Source organism: Arvicola amphibius, chromosome 2, assembly GCF_903992535.2.
Source record: "Arvicola amphibius chromosome 2, mArvAmp1.2, whole genome shotgun sequence".
NCBI classification, from domain to species: domain Eukaryota; kingdom Metazoa; phylum Chordata; class Mammalia; order Rodentia; family Cricetidae; genus Arvicola; species Arvicola amphibius.
In genome coordinates this window covers 193,859,516-193,883,800 of record NC_052048.2, presented here as the reverse complement: position 1 = coordinate 193,883,800, position 24,285 = coordinate 193,859,516, and the positions used below count along the sequence as shown (strand labels likewise).

Below are 24,285 nucleotides of genomic sequence, written 5' to 3'. Positions count from 1 at the left end.
ATTTCAAGTACCGTTGTTGCCCTACCCATTCTGGGTCTTGTGCTTTTTCTGAAGCTGGCTAAAATGTCTTTTAAAAAGTTTTGTATAAATATTTAACAACATTTCTTTCTTCTAAACACCTAACAATTTTCATTTCAACTCTTGAATTTCACTAGAAGCCCCATTTCTATACTAATGGCCCCTAATGTAATTTCCTTGATTTTTCCTCTATAAAATGCTTAATATTAAAGTACAGATGAACTAGCAACACAAACTTCAGAGATAAGTAGTTACCTCCTGAGCTTAAATTGTTTATGGAAAAATGCAAGTGTAAGCAGCTGATGCAGTTGGACAGATGTATGCTTACCATGAGAGGTTAATATGTTGATAATTCTTTGGTATGGCTGCTGGGATTTGTCACATTATGGAGCACTCTGGGTGTACATATTTTGTTTTTATTTGGATATGATTGCACTTGCTTTTAATCTTATAGATTCTATGTATACTTGGCATTGACTTGTTTCTGTATACATGAAGGACTAGATACTTTGTTGACTATTCTTGGTGGTCAACTTGACTATATCTGGAATTAACTAAAACCCAAGAGGCTGGGTACACCTGTGAGCACTTTTTTCTTAATTAAATCATTTGGCTTTTAATCTTTTGAGGTGGGAAGATATACCTGTCCTCACTCTAGCTGGCAAATCCAGTCCCTCCTGCAGGAGAAGAGACCACTTCTTCGGGTTTCCTGTGTATATTAAAAACCAGTCAAAGACATCCAGGCTTGCATACTGAACAACCAACCACTCGATTCTTGGATTTTCCATTGGTAGACAGTAATTGTTGGGCTAGCTGGACCACAGGTTTTAAGCTATCCTTATAAATATATATCTTGCAAATATATATGTAAATCTCATAAATATATATAATCCTATATTTAACTATACATGCCTACATATGTATGTGTATATACACACAAACATATATGTATTCATTCTATCAGTTCTGATCCTCTAGAGAACCATGACTAATACAGATACATTACTCAATTTCCAGTGTCATAAATTCTCAGCCTGAACTATTATTGAATCTGTTTTTACAGGTCTGTGGGATTTTGCCATACAGATACATTTTATTAAAAGTAAATTCGAAATACCTTTCACTCCGTTGCCAGATAATCCAACAGGGGATAGAGTGTATACTAAGCACTTTTTCTAATTCCTCTGGGTTGAGATAGGTTGAGTCCCAAGATGGTTTCTAACCACTGACAAATGCTGCAATCTTTCTTACACTTTCCTGAGACAACACGGGGTAAGCGATCTGCATTCAAAAGTTGTTCATGAACAATCTGAAACCTGACAAGTGCTGAGAACCGTTAAGCACGGCTTGGAAGGCCTTTCAGAGAAATCTGAAGTCACCGTCATGTCGCTTTTTCTTACGTTGCCGGGGCACTAGGCGGCAGTTTTGGTAGCCAAAGCCGCCGGGGGCCGAAAGGAACCGCACTAACTTTCTCCGCCCGGGTGGTTGTCAGCCGCGAGGGCACAACACGCCCCGCGGGGCCCGCCACGCGCTTTCCCCTCCGCGGCGCCGACACGAGCGTAGGACCCCCGGCCCAGGACGTGCACGCCAGAAGACGGCGGTTAAAACTGTTAACCACCCCCGAGTTTTGAACTATTTCAAACTTGGCTCTGGCGCCCGCCCGCCCCCTCCCCTCCCCCTCCCGAGATCGACTCGGCGCCTATTCCCGCCAAGCGCCGGCCCGCCCTCCGGCCGCTTCCCGCCACGCCGACCTCCCCGCCTCCCGCTCCCGCGGGCTTCGGGTCCCGCCAAGCGCCGGCTCCCCGCGTGCCTGCCCACGGCTTTCCCGAGCGCTACCCCACGGTTGGCAAAAGAACAAAGACGGCGACCGGGGCGCTTCCACCGAGCCAGCCGCGTTCCGCTGAGCGAGCCCCGTCACTCGCGCACGCGCCGCCGCCTGCGAGCCCCGCGCTCCCGGGGCTGGGACTCGCCCGAAAGGCTCCCCGCCCGACGGGCCCTCTGATTGGAGGGCGCCCTCTCGCATCCGCCAATCGGGGCGGCGCTTGATTGTGCTGGGGGGGGGGCAAATAAAAGCGATGGCGATTGGGCTGCTGCGTTTGGCGCTCGGTCCGGTCGCGTCCGACACCCAGTGGGACATCGAAGGCAGTGGAGTCCCGGCGGCGGCGGCGGCGGTGGCGGCGGCGGCGGCGCGTGGGGGCGGCGCGCGGGAGAGGCGCGGGCTGGCGCACGGGGCGAAGGTAGCGCTCGCGACCGGCCGTCGGCAGTCAGGGATCTGGAACGCGCCCCGGGGCGGCGGCGGCGGCGGTCGCGGGACCTCCGCGCGGCTGCCCGGCCAGTCTCCGGCATCGCCCAAGCGGGGCTCACCCGGGCGCTGCGTTAGGGCGAGGGGAGACCTTTCCGAGGGGGTTGTGAGGTGCGGGGCGGTCCATGCGGTCCCACGAGTGGACTGTGTGGGTCCCCGGAGATGCGGGCGGGCGGGGGCCGGCGGTGGGGGCTTCTGTCCGGGACCCTGATCCCGCCGGGCTGGGGCTGGGGGCGTTCCTGTGGCCGATCGGGGCCGGCAGCTCCGCGCCGCGAGTCTCCTTTGTGTGGCGGGGCGGCGCGAGCGCCCGGGTGGGACGGGACCTACACACAAGTTGGTGGGACCGAGCCGAGAGTCCGCACTCAGACAAAGGACAGACTGTGTCTCGGGAGGGAGGGGAGGGGAGGGGAGGACGCGACACTCGGGGCTCCCGCCGCGCGGGTGGGGGCGTGGGGAGGCGCGACGCGAGCGCGAGTGGGCAGGGCTGGTCCCTGCCTGGCCCTTGCTGGGGGGCGACCGACCGGCGCCCAGCCCGGCTGCTTCGGGACTGTGCGAGAGGTGGGAACTCCCTTAGCCCCGAGGCTGACATTTCCCCGAGAGCCGGGAGTCTCCCACAGCCTGGGGCAGCCCGCGTCCTCGCCTGGCTTTGTGCTAAGTTCGCTGGAAAAGTCGAGCTGTGTTCCCTTCCCGTGGTGGTATTGGCGTGGAGGGCTTGCTGCCGAGTTCTCACTTCATTGTACAACCCCCTCCCTCGCACGCTCCAGATCTATGCCGCAGGGCTACTTTTTGAAAATGGGAGAAATTGACAAAGCACGGGCTTTCGAAAACTTGGTGAGCGCCGTGGGAGTTCCACTTTCTAAAGAATCGTAATCTTTAGAGAAAGAAAAAAATTACGGGCTGTTTTGGCCAACTTGTGTGCTTCTGAGAATGGCGACAGGTGCTAACGAAATCAACTGTCATTTACTCAGCTATTATTCCCCAAATCTCCAGGGGTTGACTGTGGAAGAGATGGTAGAACTAGATGATCGAAATAAAATGCCCACGAGAAATGTGGGTTAGGCTGTAGGGTTGACAATTTCTTATTAACGGGTCATGTTTCCCTTGAACAATAGCTTTGGTGAGTCAGAAAAGACGTTTGTTATCTAAGAAATTCGAATGTATTCTGGTCACAATTCAATGAAACTTCCTTTGTTTATCACATAGGCTCTGTAGAATCTAAATTCATTTGACGTAAAAATCTGCCTTTGATATTTAAAATACTTTACAACAACACTTTCTTAGTTTCAAGAAAGTCGTTACCAGTTTAATTTTCTGGAATTTTAATGTCACATAAAACATTTAAAAAATATTTTAAAATACTAATGCGGTCACAGTTGAATGTAGTTTATGTTTCTGGCGATTTTTGAATTATTTTCTATTACCTTTCACTAATGAACATTAGCAGTGAATTCATATTTGTTCGTATAATTATAATTTTATTTGAAAGATCGTGGAAATATTTAGGTTATAATTAATTTCCTGTTCTTGTTCTCTCAAGTTGGAAAAGGATTGGATTCTGGTCTTAAATGAAAAGAACTCCGCTTTTTCTCTTCGGGTGTGTTAGAGGATAAAATATTTAAAGTCCCAGACACACTTTAGGAAAATTGCATCCTAAATTCTTATTTTGATGGTACCTGAATATATTTTTTAATAAGAAAACAAACCAAAAAAAAAAAAAAGTCAGAAAGCCCTGACTCTCCTTATTGCATTGTTTTATTTGATGGAGACGTAAAGTACATCTGCTAACTTACAGCTTCCTACAAATGTAGACAAAAGAAATGCAGTGTCGAAGCTACTGCTTCTGATTTGTGGAGTAGAGCATCTTGGAACAGACATTCCAGGTGCTGCTCCAACTGTTAAGATTGTGAAACAAGGTTTGAATTTATATTAAAATCCTATTGATAATCTTATTCATTATGGTGTGAGCTTGTTGTGTAGAATTTTGGTAGAAACTTGGATGTTAGAAATTAAAATTTTCAGTTTTTCCTGAACATGTGATTTGTTCTCTAGTTGACATTTGTTATCTTGTACTTGCCACAGATATTTCTTAAAACCTCTTTTTGAGGAATTGGTTAAGATTTTCACCTTAGGTTCTGGTAGAATCTAGAGTGTTTAGGCAGTCTAGTGATAGAAAAGAAAGCCACTTGTTGATTTAGTGTAGCTAGAAGTGTCCTTTTTGGTACTGATTTTCTCTTGCATGGATACATGTAACCATTATCTTAGTTGTGGCCATTTAAAGGTTTTAGCAGATTTCCCAAATCACACATTTTCTCAAATCTGAAATTCTTCTGCTTTATGATGACCTTCATAGTTTGAGGTTGTATGCTTAAGAAGTTTAGATTTATTTCGTTATTACCCTTTAAATAATAAAGAAGAAAGTAGATTGGCTTTTGAAAAACCAACAAGGAAAATTCCTCTGCTGATACAATGAATTATGGGCTAATTAGAAATGGTTTATCATTGGGCAGTGGTGGCACACGCCCGTCTTGAAAAACCAAAAAGAAAAAAAAGAATTGGTTTATTGATTAGCTTTAAGTCTTTATGTCACTATAGATATGAAGAGTCTTTCTGTAAATTAGAAGTTACGGGTTGGTGAAATTTTTTTTTTTTATATTTATTGAGCTCTTCATTTTTTCCTCTACTCCCTTCCCTTCATCTTCCCTCCCCTTCAACCCTCTCCCAAGGTCCCCATGCTCCCAATTTACTCAGGAGAGCTTGTCTTTTTCTACTTCCCGGGTTGGTGAAATCTTTACAGTGGGGCATGGGTAGAAAGGAACAATACATTAAATCAAGAGAAAGGTCCAGGATTGTGTGCTTTATTTTGGAGAGGCCATCCCAGACTTCCTAGGCACACTTATGTCATTCCCACAGGGTTTTATTATAGCACATATCAAATGGTTCAGTTGTCTGTGCGTCACGCTGTATAAGTGCCTTGGGACAGAGGTTCTGTCCTAGTTTTGGTAGGTTGGTAGTTTCCAGAGAGTAAAGATCTTAATAATCAAATGAATTAAGGAAAGAGGAAAAGATACAGTGAAATAATTTGGCCTTTGAGTACGGGGGTTATAGACACATGCCACCATGCCACACTTTCCGTTTTTAAGACCAGGCCTTGATTTGTAGCTGTGTCTGACCTGGAATTTGAGGTCCTCCTGCTTTAGCCTCTTGAGTACTAGGTTTGTAAATGTGCACCACCATGCTGTGCTTCTCCTTTTTTTCTGCTTTTTCTTCCTTTCTTTTCCTTTTTTTTTTTTTTTTTTTTTTTTTTGGAAGTGATCTTGATGTGTTCAGAATAACCTCAAACTATTGGCTGTCAATGATCTTCCTACCTGATCTTCCTTCCTCCTGAGTAGCTAAGATTATAAGCATGTGTCACTGTGCTTAGCTTGAAGGTGGCCAGTCTTTTAATTGAAAGATACCTTGTTGGAATTAATGAGTTCTTTACTGTAATAACTTCAGGTAAGTTGTTTAAAACTGGAGGAAGCAGTGCCAGTGTCATCTTGTCACTTACTGGGTTGTGGTCTTCATCGTTCTTTGATGGTCCTGTATACTGCTGTGCACCTCTGCAGCCTGCTCTTCATTCTTTCTCAATGGCAAAAGTAGAGATAAATCTAGTAAGATCTCAAAAGTTATAGAAGTTAGAGCTGATACTTTTCTTTTTAAAAAATTTATTTATTGGGCTGTCTGGATAGCTCAGTGAACAAAAGTGCATCAAGTCTCATGATCTGAGTTTTTTTCTCTGTGAACCCACATGGTGGAGAGAACTGATTGACTCCTGCAGGTTGTCCTTTGACCTCCGCACCAAACCACACACACACACACACACACACACATGCACACACAATTTAAAAATCATTTATTTGCGTGTGTGAGTACATGAGTGTGTGTGTGTGTGTATGTGTGTGCAGAAAGCCAAAACTGGGTTTCCAATCCATTCAAGCTTGAGGTACAGGGATTTGCCAAGATGCCTGGCTGTTATCTGGGTGATGATCAGAATGCAGGCCTCATGATTGTGTAGCAAGTACTCATGACTGATGAGCCATTTCATCAGCCCATGTAGCTGATAAATTTCTAAAATGGTCACATAGTTCCATACCATAGCAGAATATACCTCTGTGACACAAAAATATGGCAGAAATGAAGTGAGAAAAGGGATTTCTACATAATGAAATGAGGCGCTGTGTAATGAAGTTTTGGTCAGTGATACCATGTATATGAGCACAGTGTCATAATATTATTGCTTAATGACAATGTAGCTATTGCAGTTTGTGTAAGTACACTCCAGGTGTTACAAATGTATCTCTGTCATTAAACAGTTTATGACTGTGATATTAAAATATCTACTGTTGACATATTTTTTAAAAATTGTGATGACATGTTACTTTATTTTTAATTCATTTGTCAGCAGATGACAAAATACGGTCAACACCTACCTATGCAGTAAGATATCCTGACATAAAAGGAGTGAGATTCTGACGCGTGGCGTAACTTACATGGACTTTGAGGACCTTATGCTAAGTGAAATAAGCCAGAAACATCTTTTTATTTACTTTTAAGATGTATTTGTTTTTATTTTATGTATTTTGAGTGTTTGCTTCCTTGTGTGTATATGTACCGTGTTTCTGCCTGGAACCCATGGAGACCAGGAGAATGTTTTCTTTATATCCTGGCACTGGTGTTACAGATGGTTTTATGAGCTGCCTTGTGGGTATTGGGAACAACTTGTCCTCTGGAAGAGTAATCTCTCTTAACTGCTAAGCCATCTCTTTAGCTTATTAATTTTTTTGTTGAGATTTTTTTTATTTTTAAAGATATAAGCTGGGTGTGGTGGTGCATACCTTCAATCCCATCACTTGGAGTCAGAGACAGGTGGATCTCTGAGTTCGAGGCCATCCTGGTCTACAAATTGAGTGTCAGAACAGATAGGACTATTTCACAGAGAAACCTATCTTGAAACAAACAAAACAAAACAAAAAGAATTTAAAAATAAAAATGTAATTACATCATTTTCCCCTTCTCCTTTCCTCTCTCTAAGTCCTCCCATGTACTCCTCCTTGTTCATTGTCACTTTCTCTGTTATTAGGGTGTATGTGTGTGTGTATTTACCTAAATATACAAATACAACTCACTCAGTCCATTTAGTGTTATGTGTACATACATGATTTCAGGGCTGATCATTACTGGATAACCAATCTAGGGTGCCCCTCCTCATATTCTCCCACTTAGCAGCATTCTTCATTTGCCCGTAGTTCTCTGTTTAGGGGTGGGACCCCGAGATTTCCCTCCTCCATGTTAGTATGTCTATTGGTGTTGTACTTCAGATCCTGTTTAGGCAGCTATATTATTGAGATATCATGGGTGAAGATGCTTTCTTATCACTTCTAGGAAACATAATCACTGCAGATTTCCTGGTCCTATAGCTCTTAACGTTTTTATTCCCCCTTTCTTGATATATCCCCTGTGCTTTAGGTGCAGGAGTTGTATCAGTTGGGTTGGGCAACACAGGATCACTTGTTCTCTGCACTTTGACTTGGTGTAGTTTTCTATTGTTGAAAAGAGAAGTGTCTTCAATGAACGATGAGATCTACTCTTATCCCGCTGGGCCCTGGTGCAAGAGGTGCTGGACCTAGATGGGCTGCAAGGTTGAATGCATGCCTGGATGTGGCACGAGAAGTGTCTATTTATTTTTTGAGACAGGGTTTTACATTATAGACTTTGCTGGTGTGAAACTCACTATATCACCTGGGCTGGTCTCAAACTTTGGTTGATCTTAATGCTTCTGCCTCCTGAATGCTAGGATTTATAGGCATGCACCACTATACCAGCCTTGAGACAGCTTTCTGTGTGGGGAGTGTATTGTATTTGTGGATATTTGTAGAAGCCATAGGTTAACATCGATGTCTTTCTCAGTTATTTTTTCATCTTATTTTTGAGTAAGATACCATCTTATTTGAAAGAGACAGTCTTTCAAACATTATAATATGTGGAGCTCACTGATGGAGCTAGGCTGTCTCGTAGTGTAGGGATTACTGACATTTAATGCCAAACCCAAGCTTTTTTTTTTTCTTTTTTGGTTTTTCAAGACAGGGTTTCTCTGTGTAGCTTTTGGAGCCTGTCCTGGAACTTGCTTTGTAGATCAGGCTGGCTTTGAACGCGCTCTCGAATCCCACCCAAGTGCTGGGATTAAAGGTGTGTGCCACTACCGTCTACCTAAACCCAAGCTTTTTTGATTTGTTTTGTTTAGTGTGGGTGCTGGGGATCTGGACCTAGGTCTTTATGTTTGCATGGCAAGCACTTTATTGACTGAGCCACCTTTACAGCTCCCTTGAATTAAGTTTTTTTGAGGCTGAGTATGTAGCTCATTAGGTAGCATGCTTGCCTAGCGTTGACCGTAGCGCTATAGCACTTACCTTTAATTTTAGCAAATGGAGGCAGGTAGGTCAGAAGTACAAGGTAATTCTCAACTCCATAGCAAGACTGGGGTAAGTGGATCATAAATTCCAAGTAATTCTCAACTTTAACTGTGTGAGAACCCTGTTTTCAAAACAACAGGGCTGGTAAGATGACTTAATGGCTGTAAAGGAGCCTGCAACCAAGCCTGATGACTTGAGTTCATCTTAGGGACCCATGTGGCAGAAGAAGAGAATCAACTCCTCTACGTTCTCTTACTTCTGCGTATGGACTGTGTGAATACACGAGCCCATATGCATAATTGTAGTAGTAGGGCTCTTGTTCATTTCCCAGCCGCCCAAAATAATCACTCAGGAACTGTATTAATTACAACACTGCTTGGCCTATTAGCTTAAGCATATCTTTGGTTAACCCATTTCTATTGATCTGTACATAGCCACATGGCTGTGGTTTACCTGCAAGGTTCCATTCCGTCCCATGTCTGTGTCTGTCTCTAGCGGGGCTACATGGCTTCTCCCTTACTCCACCTTCTTTCCAGCATTCAGTTCAGTCTTCCTCGCCTAGCTCTATTCTACCCTATCACAGGCCAAAGTAGCTTCTTTATTAACCAACAAAAGCAACACATATACAGAAGGACCTCCCACACCACATAATATGTATATACACACAACAAAATCCAAAGGTATAATGAAAGGAAAACAAAAAACCCTCAACAACTTTTAAAAGCCCCTTCAAAAAAGGTTTATTTTTATTATTTTTAATTATGTGTATGTGTGTGGGGGCTTGCTTGTGAATGCAGGTGACCCCAGATTCTAGAGGTGTTGGATTCCCCTGGAACTGGAGCTCAGGCAGTTGTGAGCTGCTTGATATTAGTGTTGGGAATTGAACTTGGGTACAGTAGAATGGTAGTTCATGCTCTTTCTTAACTTCTGAATCCCCTTAACAACTTTGATAGAAAACAAAAATTAAATGATCCCATTTATATGAGGTAGCTAGAATAGGCAACTTCTTAGAGACTGAGTAGTAGCTCAGAAGATAGGTAATGGGTTATTGTTAACAGTATGCTTTACTGAACTGAGGTTTATATACAACGCACAGGTTTGAAAGGTAAAGTTTGAGGAGTTTTGTCAAATGTATCCATCAGCACTGTTACCTATCTCATTACCCTCAACTGGGATCAGATTTCTCCTGCTCAGGACTTTACATGCGCACAGTAGACTGTGTTCTTTCGTGACTGGCTTCTTCCATCCAGCATGGTTTTGATGTATATTTATACTGTAATCTACAGGATTCTGTTATGTGAATTTTCTAGGTTTTTGTTTGTTCGGTTTTGTCTGTTGATGGATAAATGGAATTCTTTAGTTTTTGGTTATTAAGGAAGCTGTTGCCATTTGCATGGATCCTTATTGCCTACATTTTAGTTTTTGTTGAATAACTGCCTCCAAGTTGAATTGCGGTGACAAGTTGTAAATACTGATTTCACTTCAGAAGAGACCACCAAGCTTTCCCACGGTGGTTGTGCCACTTCTGTTGGCAGTTCTGGTGGAAATGGCACAGGAGCTACAGTGTCCCCAGTCCTCACTGAGTTTGGTATTGGTAGTCCTTAAATGGTGGTTGTCTTGAGACTGTGTTAGAGAGATGCTTCAGCAATTAAGAGCCCTGGTGGCTGCTCTTCCAGAGGAGAGAGTCCAGTTCTCAGCCCTCACATTGTAGTAAGAGCTATGTGTAAGTCCAATCCCAGGGAACCTAATACCCTCTCTGGCCTTTTCAGGCATTTCACACACATAATACACATACATATATGTAGGCAAAATGATCCCTAAAAAGTTATTAAAAATTGATGGCCATCTGTTAATTATCTTATGGTAATTTTGATTTTCTGAGGCAAGGTCTCTGGCACAGGCTTGCCTAGAACTTACTGTAGTCTAGGTTGATTTTAAATTTCATCCTCAAATATTTGATTTTGGTATACTGTTTTCATTTTGTAAAATATCAGCCTGTTCTTCTACAGCAGTTAATTTTGTCCCATAACAATTTTAGCTTTCTTTAATTAATGTATCATTCTTCCTTCTTGTGTAAGGAGCTACCTCTGTAGGTGGTCATACCATTCATTGTTGAGCTTAATTTTGCCATGGCTGCAGAATCAAGTAAGAAACTTGTAAAGCTAGCCATTCTGGGTAATGTACAGAATAAACATTTATCTCCATCAGTCAGTCAGTCATTCAGTCTGTCAGGTCTTCTTGTTTATAGGAAATACAGCTCCTATGGAAATACCTAAGGAAGCCGAGTGGTGGTGGCCCAAACCTTTAATCTCAGCGCTGCCTCCAGGTAGGTAGAGGCAGGTGGATCTCTTGAGTTTGAGACCAGCTTGGTCTATAGAGGGAGTTCCAGGACAGCCAGGACAGCAATCCTGCCGTGAAACTACCCCCCCTCAAAGATAACTAATGAATGAAAAGATTGCTATGAGATAATCAATTGCTCTTTTCTGGGTTATTTTACTATTTTAACATGTCAAGATGCTGTCTAGCCTGTGGTTAAATATTTCTTTTCCTATCTCAGTTGAATTAGAAGGCTCTTCAGTTCAGAGATATATGCTGCTCAGTTTTTCTCAGTTCCAGTCCCTTCACTTAAAAAGTTTGTCTTTATGGCAGAGCTTGGGAAGGGTCATTGGACATGGGAGGCACTAGTGAAAGATTTGACAGGTTTATATTAGCCAGAACCCTGCAAACTTGAGAGCTCTTTTCTGTGCCAGAAACTGAAATTATTGTACATTTATTTTTTCATTTAAAAAGTTATTTAATCCATGGCCAAAACTTTAAAAAAATTGAGATATGGTGCTTCACTGTGCCTAGTGCCACAGTGCATTCACAGCTGGCTACAAGAGTTCCTCATCTGGGCCTGTGTCTCCTGTGGGTCCCTGGGCATTTATGCTTAAAAACCCTGAGCCCTGACCACTGGGTAACACACACCCAGGAGGCCCAAAGGCCCCCAAACTCCCAAATTTTCCAGGAGCAACTATCTCCCATCATTCCACTGGGGAGACTATTAAGAGGTTAATCTGCTTTTTTTGAAGGTCAGTTTATACTGCATTTTTTTTTTTTAACCAGCCATGTCCACCCACCCAGGCTGAAGCTCACACAATCATCTCCAGCTGCTGGGCATACTCCATGACCTGTTTGGCCATCTCAGTGGAGAGGATGGTGGTGTCTTCTGGCTTCTACTGCTGGCTGGCAAAGCTGTAAGAGTTGTTAGGGCCCAGGACCCAACCTCACTTCTTGGCATAGTCTGAAGAAGAGGATCTGGATAGCTTCAACAAAAAGGATTGAACCATTATTTAAATATTGCCCTTCCTCCTGAATGTAGAGTCTAAGGGGGAGCCAGCAAATGGGCTTTACATGGCCTTTCTCTATCACATAGCCACTTAGCTAACTCATTATTTTATTATTACAAGAATTTTATTTAAATACTTATTAGACTTAAAGCCAGAAAGTTTTAGAAATCCCAGCCATGAAAAACAAGAGGGGGTGGGGTGGAGGGGTGGATAAGGAAGGAAACTGACAATTCTGCAAAGTTACCAAGTGACAATTCTGCAAAGTTACCAAGTGATCAAGTGCATTCAGAGGAACCAAACTCATGCAAAATGTTTCAAGTAAGTTAAAGAAAAAGTGTCAACAAGTCAAAACATTTTATCTCTTTTAGTGGTTTTTTTTTTTTTTTTTATCACAAAGACTGAGGAATGGAGAAGAAACAAACTGAGTGGGATAGTTGATGTTCTTTAGGGAGTAGGAGAGCTGACATAAATCATCACTGAAGTCTTCCTTCTAGTGTTAGATGTTACAGTCTGTAGGGAAGTTGACATATGAGTACCAACCATGTGCTTGTAAAAAATAGAACTAATTATTTGTTGGACCTACTGTGCCTACTGTAGATGAAATTTCTAAGTGAAACAGTGTCTTTAGAAAAAACAACTCAGAACAGTGCTGGGGATAGTTTGATGGTTAAATATCTGCTTGGTATACACAGATTCCTGGGTTTAATCCACTAGAGCGCCACAAAACCAAACCAAACCACATTGTACCATGATTAATAAAAACCCAGAGACTGATACTGGGGTTCAACCTGAAGGTCAGAAAAGCAAAACAATCACCCACTGGCTAACTCTACCTCAGTCTGAAATGGCAATCCTGCCTCCAGGAATCTCAGAATGAGACTGTTTGAGAGCTGTTTCCTCCTGTTTTATAATTCTCTCCAGTGCTGGGATTAAAGTCGTGCACCACTACTGCCTGGTTACTATGGTAAACTAGTGTGGCTACTGGGATTAAAGGTGTGTGCCGTCACTGCCTGGTCTCTAAGACTGACCAGTGCGGCTGTTTTACTCTCTCTCTGAACTTCAGGCAAGCTTTATTTATTAAAATACAAATGAAATATCACTACACCACATTTATATTTTTGTTTTTTAGAAAGAAATATATTTTAAAGTATATATATAATTTTATGTGCCTGTGTTGTGCCTGACAGTATGTATGTATTGCATCCTGTTGGTTCAGGAGCCTACAGAGGTCAGAAGCATGGGATTCCTGGAACTGGAGTTACATACAGATGATTGTGAGCTGCCATGTGGGGACTGGGAACTGAAGCCCTGTCTTCTGCAAGAGAAGAGCAGTGAGCACTATTAAATGATGAGCCTTCTCTCTTGTCCTTGTTTGTTTGTTTTTGAGATAGGGTCTTAACTGTGTAACCCTGGCTGGCTTGGAATTTAACTGTGTAGGCCAGGTGGACTCAAACTGACTGGGGTTCTTCTACCTTTCAGCCTCCTGAGTACTGGGATTACAGACATGTTTACTGTTATGGTTTTGGTCCCTGGTCCCTTTAAGAGACAAGTCATGCCCACTCCATCCCCATCTGCTGAGGCAGGCTGATCTTCAGCTTCCGGCCTGAGTTCGCTCTCTTTTCCATCTTCCTCTCGGAGAGGCAGCTTCACTTCTGCCTCTCTCCCCACTTCTCCACTCCCCCCCCCCCCCGCCCACCTTCTCCCTTCCCCCTTCATAACCCCCTGAGTAAATCTTCAACCTCTCTTTGCAAGTCGTGCCTATCCATGTCTCTGTCTTCTGCCCACCCGCCATGTGGACCAGCCACTGCTCTGGGACCGGCAGGCGTCTCTGCCTGGGACTGGCTGCTCGTAGGACCCGCTGTCTGCCACTGCATGGCCTGCCATCACTGCTTGGGCCACCGCTCTGGGACTGGCAGCCATCTCTGCCTGGGACTGGCTGCTCCCAGGGCCCGCTGTCTGCCACCACATGGTCCGCTACCACCATTTGGGACCTACAGCATTTCTGCTTGCCTACAGCTGCCGCCTGGGACTTTATAGCATTTTTTAAAGAACAACATTTACCATTTTTTGAAAAGGATTATTTTTAATCACATGTGTGTGCATGTCTCTCTGGGGAATATATATGATGGTACCTGTGGAGACCATTGGCATCATAGTCCCTGGAGTTTGTGTTCCAGGCAGTTGTGAGCCACCTGATGTGTGCTGGGAACTGAACTTGGGTCCTTTTCAAGAGCAGTAAGTGTTGTTAACAGCCGAGCCATCTGTCCAGCCCTTATGTTTACTGTTTTAAAGTGTTTGGTTCACTAATGTTAAATATATTCACACTGATGTGTAACATATCTTTAGAACTTTTGTCTTTTGTCTACAACCTTTGGAAAGAACTTTTTTACTTTTTGTTTCTGTGAGTTTTTTGACTCTTAAGTTAATGTGAAAAGAATTGTGTTGGGCTGAATTTCAAATCATTATAATAAGCTCACGCATGTTTATTAATCAAAATTAATTACTATTACAGTCAACACATTTTTGCAAGCAAGATTTTTTTTTTTGAGATGGTCTTGCTATATAAGGCTGGCTTGAAACAGAGAGATCCCCTTGTTGAGTTTAAAGGTATGCATTCCCATGCCTGGATTTCTATTGTGTATAAAACAAAACAAAACAAAACAAAAAACTGCTCTACTTCATGGATTATAATGTATCAGAATTCACTCTTGAGTTGTCAATCATGCATTGATGTCTCATTAAGGAAAGAAATAAAAGCACTTCCTTTTGGAGTTGTTTAACCAACACAGTGGTTATTCTATTCATAACCCCTCTGTGTTCTGTCCTCTGTCTGTTGCATGGATCTGAATCTGTAGCTGCTGGAAGAGCTGTCTTGTGAATCTGTCCCTGTGTGTTGTAGGAGCTGTGTGCCTGTCATATCAGCTGTATAGATCTGTCCTTAACAGATTGTCCTTCCCTCTGCATTTATTGAAATGCACAGAAAGCATCACATGGTGAAGGAATAGGATACTTTTAAAGAAATCTTTAACAGAGTTTTACAAGGGATTAAGTCACTGGCTCCAACTGAACCCAACTGATCCAGATAACAAACATCATTGCTTATCAACCAATAACCACAAGTTGCTTTGAACCTTTGTGGTAGATTTTAGGAAGTTGCTTTCAACTTCTGCATTTGCTGCTCTCAGGAAATGACATACATGTATTACGCTGGGTCAGGGGCATGGAAGAATATACAGTTTAAGATTCCAGCTATACATTAGCTTCAGTTGTAAAAGTTGATTACAAGGGAAATCCAAGGCAAGTAAGGTTGGTTGTTACATTGTTCTCTTAAAGGCAGGTAAACAATGTGAGTACACAGTAGGTTAGCAGTCTTAAGTGACCTCAAGGTATATTATTAACTTGGGTGTGAAGTCCAGCAAAAGTTCCAGTCTTTTAGAATGGAAGAGATGTTTTCAGAATATTGCATTGCTACACTCCGTGATTTGACAAACTTTTGGAAAGAATTTTTTGCATCCTGCTGGCTATGGAGGTGTTTTCCCTCCAAGAAGTTGTTGAGGTACTTGGAGAAGAGATGGTTGGTGAGCGAAAAGTGAGGGGATATGGTGGATGAGGTAAAAATTCATAGTCCAATTTATTCCACTTTTGAAGTATTGGTTGTGTGATATGTGTTACTGTGGAGAAAAATTGGGCTTTCTGTTGGCCAGTGCTGGCTGCAAGTGTTGTAGTTTTTGGTGTGTGTTGTTGATTTGCTGAGCACACGTCTTGGACATACAGATCTTTTCAGGATTTAGAAAGCTGTAGTGGATTGCACCATGGCCATAACCTTTTGGTGCAAGCTTGGCTTTTGGGCATTACTTTGGAGTTTCTTGGTCTAACCATTGAGCTGGTTGTCCTGGTTGTTGTGTATAATCCCCTTTTTTGTATATTGCAGTCAGGTGGGGAAATAGATAAGTGTTGCATAGATAAAGAGAGGAGAGCAGTTCAAAACGTCAAGTGTTGACTTTTCATCATGAGGTACCCATTTACTGAATGTTTTCACCTTTCCAGTTTGTCTCGAATGCAGGTGACCATTGGGTGGTGCACACTGAGCTCTGTGGCAGCTTCTTGTGTAGTTGTGTGTTGGGAGGAGTGAGACCCCAGATCCTGAATTTCTTGTAATCCCCTGATCTGAGTGCCTACAGCTGCTCTGAGCACGAGACCTTCAGGAGTTCCTGATGGCAGGAGAGTGGTTTCTGGTGGGTTTGGCTGGAGCGTGGCTATCTCTATATAATCTGCCCCTGAACACAATAAAGGAGGCATTCGTGGGAATTCAAGGATGACCTGTGTCGCTGTCTCTCTCTCTCTCTCTCTCTCTCTCTCTCTCTCTCTCTCTCTCTCTCCTCTCTCTCTCTCTCTCTCTCTCTCTGTGTGTGTGTGTGTGTGTGTATTTTAACCTCCAGACCCTTGCCCGAAGCTCGGTAACTGGGTGCCAGCGCACCAAATGCAGACACGGGGCGCGGTGCGGGGCAGTTGTGAGAGGTGCTTCAGTAATTGTTCTCAGCTGGCTTTGTCAGCTTCCAGTGCTAGTCACTTCATTCCACATCTTCAAGGCTTCATCTTTTCATAACTTGTTAGACTGCTACTTCCTTGTACACTCTTGAGCAGTTACTAGGTCAAATGTGTGTTGACGTTTCAAGCTGTCTTTGTTGCTTTGTGACCCATTTTGAACTTGAATAATGAAATCTTTTGAATTTACCTTTTGTCTAACATCATTTCAAGTAGTACAAAATAAATGTAAAATAGCAATGAGTAAGTCATAGAAAAAGACTTAAAGCAAGAAAAACATTAAAATGATGTATAACAGAACCAGGAACACAGGACAAATTTCAGTAAGCTAAAAACTGAAATTACCTTCGCATCAACTTTGTATGAATGGAAATGGACTACCTGTTCTCCTGTGATTGGCTTGTTTTCCTTAGTGTATGAAGTTCGTCTGTGTTGTAGGGTGTGTCACAATTTTTTTAATCAAAAAAATTGATACAGTTTATTCTGATCATGGTTGCTTCTCCCTACCCGCCCAACTCCAAATCTTTCTTTAGAAAGCAAACAGACAAAATGAACAAACAAAAAATCAAAAACCAAAAACCCTAGAATTGTCTTTTTAAAAGGCAATTTACTATCCCATGATAGATAAACCATATTTTCAAATCTATTATGAGCCAATGGACATGTGTGTAGTTTCTGTCTTTTGGTTATTTTGAATGGTGCTGCAATGCATATTGGACAAATTCTTCCCCCTGCTCTGAATTTATTCTCCCCTAACCTCTTACTCTGGCTCCTCCTACTTTTATCTCCCATATGCTGGCTGTGATTGTAATTCTTTTGATTATATATTCATTCAAATGGGAGACTGCTCAGTCAAAAGGTGATTTTCTTTAAGTTTTGAGGAACTTCACCAATATTCAGCATATTCTATAATGAGTGTGCCATTTTACACCCCCTCCTTACCGCACCTCCTCCGACACAAAGGTTCCAGTTATGTAACCTAGGCTGGCCTTGAACTCAATATGTAGCCTAGGTGACCTTAAACTTAGGGTTAACCCCTTGCCTCCTAACTATTGGGATTACAAGCATGTTCCACTATACTTGCTAAGTATTTTGAGACAGAGTCTTCCTACTTCTCTCATGCTGGTCTTGAACTCATGATCTTATTGCCTCCATCATCTCCAGATTGTTGGTGTGTGTTGCCATTTTCAGTTTATTTTCTGTTCTTTGGATAGTGGTCATCCAAATGGGCATGTGGGTTTTGTTGTTTTTAGACAGTCTCACTGTGTAGCTCTGGAACTCAATATGTAGACCAGACTAGCCTGGAGCTGGAAGAGATCTGTGTGGCTCTGTCTTCCAAGTGCTGGGACAGGCAAGTACCATCATGCCTGACTTTTTTGTTTTGATTGCACTAGGGCTTCTCAACATCTTTTCACGTGCTTATGTTCTTCAATATTTTATTTTGAATTGGTTGAAAATCATGCATTTTAGTGTAAAAGTCAATCTACACTTAACTGGGAAAGAGGCGTCTTCTCTTAAGTATATATAAAGAATTGTCTTGGGTGGGTGAGATATAGCTCAGTCAATAAAGTACTTTTCATAAGCACGGAGACCTGAGTTTGATCCTGAGAGTCAATAAGAAAAAAGCTGGGTGTTATGGTGCATGCTTGTCAAACCACGGTTGAGGAGGCAGCCTAGCTCGTCATTGAGTTTCTTGTTTCGGAAAACAGGGTGGTTGGTACCTGAGGAACTATACTCAGGTTAACACAGGCTTATGCATACATGTATACACACCTGCACACATGTACCCACATGAATATGCAGATACACATACACATGTAGACAATTTGCATTATGTGAACTTTATAAGTTCTTCTAATTTGTCTATCATTTGGTAGCAGAAAGCTACAGTAGTATTTGAAATTCTAATTTAGATGTATTATATTCAAATTGTTTTATAGTATAAACAAAGTTGACAAGTTTATTTTTAAATTCCTAACGTGTTTTATAAGATATGTGGCTGTCAAAAATATTTAAGAGTTAGCCAGGTGGTGGCACACACCTTTAATCCCAGCACTCAGGAGGCAGAGGCAGGTGGATCTTTGAGTCCAAGCTCAGCCTGGTCTATAGAGTTTTCCAGGACAGTCAGGGCTACCCAAAGAAATCCTGTCTTGAACCCCCCCACACCCTAAACAAACAACAACAAACACAGGAATGGGGGCTACAGAGATGACTCAGTGGTTAAGAGCACTGGCTGCTCTTCAGAGGAATCGGGTTCAATTCCCAGTACCCACATGGCTGTAGTGATGAGCTGTGGGCTGGCTTCCCACCGCCTGGCTCCCAGCCACCGGCTAGCTTTATCCGAAATAATTACATGGGAACTATATTCATTTAAACACTGCCTGGCTCATTAGTTTCAGCCTCTTACTCACATCTTGACTAACCCATAACTAATAATCTGTGTAACACCACGAATGGTGTCTTACCAGGAAAGATTAAGCACGTCTGACCTGGTGGCTGGCTTCATTGCATCTGTCTCCCTGAGGAGAGGAATGGCCGTCTGCCCCAGAGAGGAGAGGCAGGGCAACTGTCTGAGCCATCTACCTCACTTCCTTTTTCCTGTTCTGTCTACTCCACCTATCTAAATTTTGCCCTATCAAAAAGCCAAGGCAGTTTGTTTATTAGCCAATGAGAATCCTCCATCATTTCCCCTTTTTCTGTTTAAACAAAAAAAAGGCTTTAACATTAACATAGTAAAATTAGGTATAACAAAACAGTTATCAAGCAAGAATTATAGTTACAATATTTATATCTACTTTATCTTTTATCATAACTAAGGAAAACTATAACTATCCATTCTTCAACTCCATCAAAGACTCCAGAAGGATATAATATTACCTAGGTGAACAAGAAGTAAGCTACTTCCAAAACTCTAGAAATCACAGATACATCTCGCTGCCTGGACAGTCACCCAAAGTTCCTCTGTACCGTTGGGGCATCCATCTTCGGCCTTCAGGCCCATAGTTTCCAGCAGACGTTTCCATGAAGCAGGAAATTTCAAAGGCAGTTCAGTCAGTGTCTGCTGTGTCCTGCAGAATGTTTTGCAGACTCTTTCATGAATCAGGAATCCCAAAGAATCATCTCACCATTAGGCAAGTTCAGCAGTCCTCTCTCTGCTGGTTCTTTGTGTTCAGTTTATGCAACAGTCCAGGCAAGAGCAGTTTCTTGCCCAAATGGCTGTCAAACTCCATAAGGATCCTCTTCGATGCCCATCATCTTCTTGAATTAGATTGGTGCTGCCTGAGGGGTTAGCGAGCTCAGACTGAGTCACGCGCACGTGTCCTGTGCTCCGTACAAGCAGGGCTGGGACGGGCTAGTCTGAGAAACTGCGCTGAAGCAATCAAGAGCCCAAAATGCCCCGAGTTGGACGCCACATAGCAGCTCACAACTGTCTATAACTCTAGTTCCAGGGGAATCTGTCACCCTCACACAACACACATACAGACAGAACACCAGTGCACATAAAATAAAGATAAATAAATCTTTAAAAAATATTTTAGAGTCAGGGAAGGTGGGGGAAGTAACCTTTCTAAATTAATCAGTGAGGACTTGTAGCTAGTGGAAATGCTGCTTGAACACATAGAGGAAGTCAGTGTTAGAGTTATCCCATTTCTCTCCTTAAGTAATTTTATGTCTTTGGAGAGTATTTGCCTATCAGAAATAGAAAGCTTAAGTTATGTATAAAGATGATGCTTATATTTTTCCTTTATTTTGAGAACATGGTCTCATGTAACTGAGCCTAGCCCTGAACTGCTTGTCCTGCTTGCCTTGGATTACAGGCATTCACTGCTATTTCCATCCACTATTAAATAAAAATAATTTCTAGGAGGGTCTGCTGATAAAATTGAACATTCTGACCAAAAGCAAAAAAATGGGAAAGAAAGGTCTTATTAGGCCTAAATTTCTACACCAAAAACTATCCCTGAGGAAAATGAGGACAGGAACTGAGGAGAGACCATGGAGGAGTGCTGCAATGAATGGCTTGGTCCTCATAGCTTGCTCAACTTGCTTTCTGTAATGCCATTTTTTAAAAAACTATATATGCAGTGTTTTGCCTGCAGGCCAGAAGGGGGCACCAGATCTCATTACAGATGGTTGTGAACCACCACATGGGTGCTGGAATCGAACTCAGGACCTCTGGAAGAGCAGCCAGTGCTCTTAACCTCTAAGCCATCTCTCCAGCCCCTCAACTTGCTTTCTTATACCGCCCAGGAGGGGTTCTTCCCATAGTGGGCTGAGCCCTCTCATATCAAGCATTAATCAAGAAAATGCCCCACAGACTTGCCTGCAGGCAGTCTGATGGAGGCAAATGTTTAAGGTTCCTTCATTGTCAGGTCATCAGCAAATACCCTTATCCCCTGAGCCATCTGACTGGTACCTGAACCAGTGTTTTAAACAAATCAAAATTTGTTAACTATAACAGTATAGTTCAATAGTAATGTGCTTGCTTAGCATACAACATACATGAAGGTTTGCTTTATTTAATCTTTAGCACCATTTTAAAAAGAACATTTTTAAAACAATGTAGTCTTAACGTAAATCTTATGGTTCATACCTGTAATCCCAACATTTTGGGGCCTGAAGCAGGACTACAGTCAGTTTGAGGTTAATCTAGGCTACATAGTGAAATCCTGTCGTAACAAACAAAACTTTAAATAAGTAAATAAATTAAAAACTGTAAATTGTCTAGTTTGAGCTTACTGGTTGCCAGTTAGGAAATTTATCATTATAGTTAAAGAAGTGAAAGTTGTACTATATGTATTCTAGAAAAGAAAACTTCTCCAAATTACTATTGGGTATCTCAGCTAGTCTTTCTCCATTAGGACAGTTTGGAAGATGAGATGCCCTATGGCATCTATATGGTTAATGGCACCAGCTTTTAAGTTCAGAGAACTTTAAAAGAAAGTGTCTAGTCTTTTCTGCCATATAGTCTGTAGAACTTAAATTTTAGCATTTATCCTAGTCCTCTCATTTTCTTCCCCTCATGTAGGCAGAGGTGGAACAGAAGTGTGCAGCCTCCCCATCAAATCCTCTCCCCATTTCTTAGGAAATCGCAGGAAGATTAACTGCAGGAATTATGTAGTTGGTTGTGACTTGTAGTTGACCAAGTCTTTATAGTATTTTTTTTAACATAGCCTTTTGAGTTCCTTATGTAGTCTTGACTATTAACCCTTTGTTAGCTGTATGGTTTGCGAATATTCATTCACAGGTTACCTCTTCACTTATGGGATTGCTTTGTAATTGTTCCCTTTGCTATGTGAAGTTGAGTTTGATATATCCTGTTTACCTATTTACGTATTTTTTGCTTTGGTTTACTGTATTTGGGATCTTGCACAAAAAAATAAAGTTCTTGTTCATTTCACTGTCTGAATTTCTTTCCTTATGTTTTCTTCTAGTAGTTTGATTGTTTCTTTAGTCCTTTAAATGGTCTTTATAACTGGTGATTTGCTTTCTGCTTCTGGAGCCTCAGTTTTCCAGCATGATTTCTTTGTTTATTTTTGATACAAGATTTCATATGGTCTGCACAGGTTGTGTATTTTATGCACTTCCCCTCAGGCATAAGACTTGATTTTTTAGCCAATTTTTAATAGTTTGTCATTCAAATGTCTAAATACGTTCTTGTTATGTTATCCTTAAAATCTTAATAACCATTGACTTTACAATATATGTTAAAGCAGTAGATTCTAACTGAAAATAAATCTTGAGACTAACAGCTGCCATCAGAACATTTAGATATTAAAGTGCAGTTGAAAAGCTGGTGAGACAGCTGCAGAGGTGAAGGCGCTGTTGCCTGCAGACTGGGTTCAGTCCCTGGGACCCTCATGGTGGAAAGAACCAGCTTCTTCTGAAAGATGTCCTCTGACCTCCACATGCACCATGGCAAGCGTGTGCCCATACACACAAAAGAACTACTAAAATATGCTGTTGGAGACAGATGTGTTTTTCAAAATATGTCCTTTTATGGCAGCCTTGTACTATAAAAGCTTTTATTTTATTGTCTTCATAACAAAATCAGCTCAGAACTGGATCACTTGGCCCTTTATTGTTGTTTCCCCCACACACACACTTCAGACTGCTTGAATCTTTTACTAGCCAGGGTCATCTTAGAGCCGCAGTTAGGCTCAGCACACTCAAGCCTCAAGCGCACAAGCTTCTTTGTAGTCCTTTTTAAGCAGGCTGAGTGTGCCCATTGTAGTAGCTACTGTTTCCTGTCGTAATGCCCTTCGTGGAGCTGCTGCTTAGTGCGTATCTTGCAGAAAGTCTGGTGGGTCTTAGGCCATTTACAGGGTGATATTGACACAGAAAAGCCAAAGAGTATTTTTTAAAGGAAAAACATGGAGAATCTTATAATCATACTTTTTTTGGGTTTGGATTTGACCTTATTTAGCTTATTTAGCCTGATATTTAGTTAAGAGTCATGGTTAAAGCTGCTAATTTAGTCGGAAAGTAGTTTGTGTATCAGTTTTCCAGTCAAGTACAAAAAGAAACATTTACTAGGCAAGAGAAAATAATAACTGCTGTCTTGATAGCAAGGACTTTAAAGAAGGTATCAAGGGCCACAGTACTGCTTGGGCACTACTTTTGTTTTTCAGTTCTTGTAGTCTCTTAGTTGTTGGCAGCTGGGTAAGGAGAGTCAGGTGTGTCTTTTAGGCAAAGCTTATATATATTCCATGGTGTGGTTTGCACTTGATTTCCTTGGGAAGCATAGACTCCCTGGGCTTGTGTTGTCTGGTCACTTAGAGGTAGAAAGCTGTGTTTTTACCACGTCACAGGGGCTTCCATCCTTATGGAACAAAAAGGGAAAATGGAGGAAGCGTCTGGTGCAGAACCGAGGTACTGTTCAGCTGTTCTTTGTGATGATGGCAACACAACAAGCTTTGAAAAGCCACCCAACATGAGTTGGTGTAATTGTATATATGGTCTCAGTACTAAGTGTCAGATACCATCTGTGATGGTTAGAAAGCCTAACCCAAAGTAGTTAGTTTGTGTGTCTGTGTGTGTGGGGAGGAGAGGTTGCATGTTTTTTTTTAAAGCTCATATAACTGAGTTATTGAAATTGATTTTGCTCTTCGCTTGATGGTAGGGCTTGAGTATTATCATTAGAATAGCTCAGCCAGGATCCTACGTGTCCCTGAGATTCATGCTCCTTTCTCCTGGTTTCTTAGGAATTGGGCGCATTTCCTTTTTCTTCATTTCTTTCTTTGTCCTTTCCCCTTCCTTTTCCTCTCCTCCCCTCTACTCTCCTCCGCTCGCTCCCCTCTGCTCCTCTCCTCTCCCTTTTCCTCTTTTTCTTCCCTCTTTTCTTTCTGGCTTCTGCATAGATAGTCCAGGATGTCCATCCTTCCTTTTCTTCGTTGCAGCAGAGCTAACCCTTACAAGTGGTGTGTTAATAAGACACAGGTGACTCACTCTGAGTTTAAATTACTGATAAACCTGCATTTGTTTTTAAGTCATTATTGCGAGATGCAGAGACAGTCTCTGAGATTTTATAAATGAGTAAAAACCCTGCTCTTGATAGTGAGGAATTTATTTACAGTGGGGGTAGTGGCCAGTGAAAATTATGATTTTAACTGTTATATGGTACTGGTGGAATTTGGGACTT

General features: G+C 42.1%; 1 protein-coding gene across 6 annotated transcripts in view; it reads left to right on the top strand.

Annotated features, from left to right (window-relative positions):
- The first annotated feature begins 2,216 nt into the window (after positions 1-2,216).
- Ezh2 (enhancer of zeste 2 polycomb repressive complex 2 subunit) overlaps positions 2,217-24,285 on the top strand; it is a 60,940-nt gene continuing 38,871 nt past the window's right edge. For all 6 annotated transcript variants that reach the window (XM_038319874.2, XM_038319872.2, XM_038319871.2 and 3 more), the window contains exon 1: positions 2,217-2,255. The gene's annotated coding sequence lies outside the window, so the exon portion shown is untranslated. The remainder of the gene's footprint in view (positions 2,256-24,285) is intronic.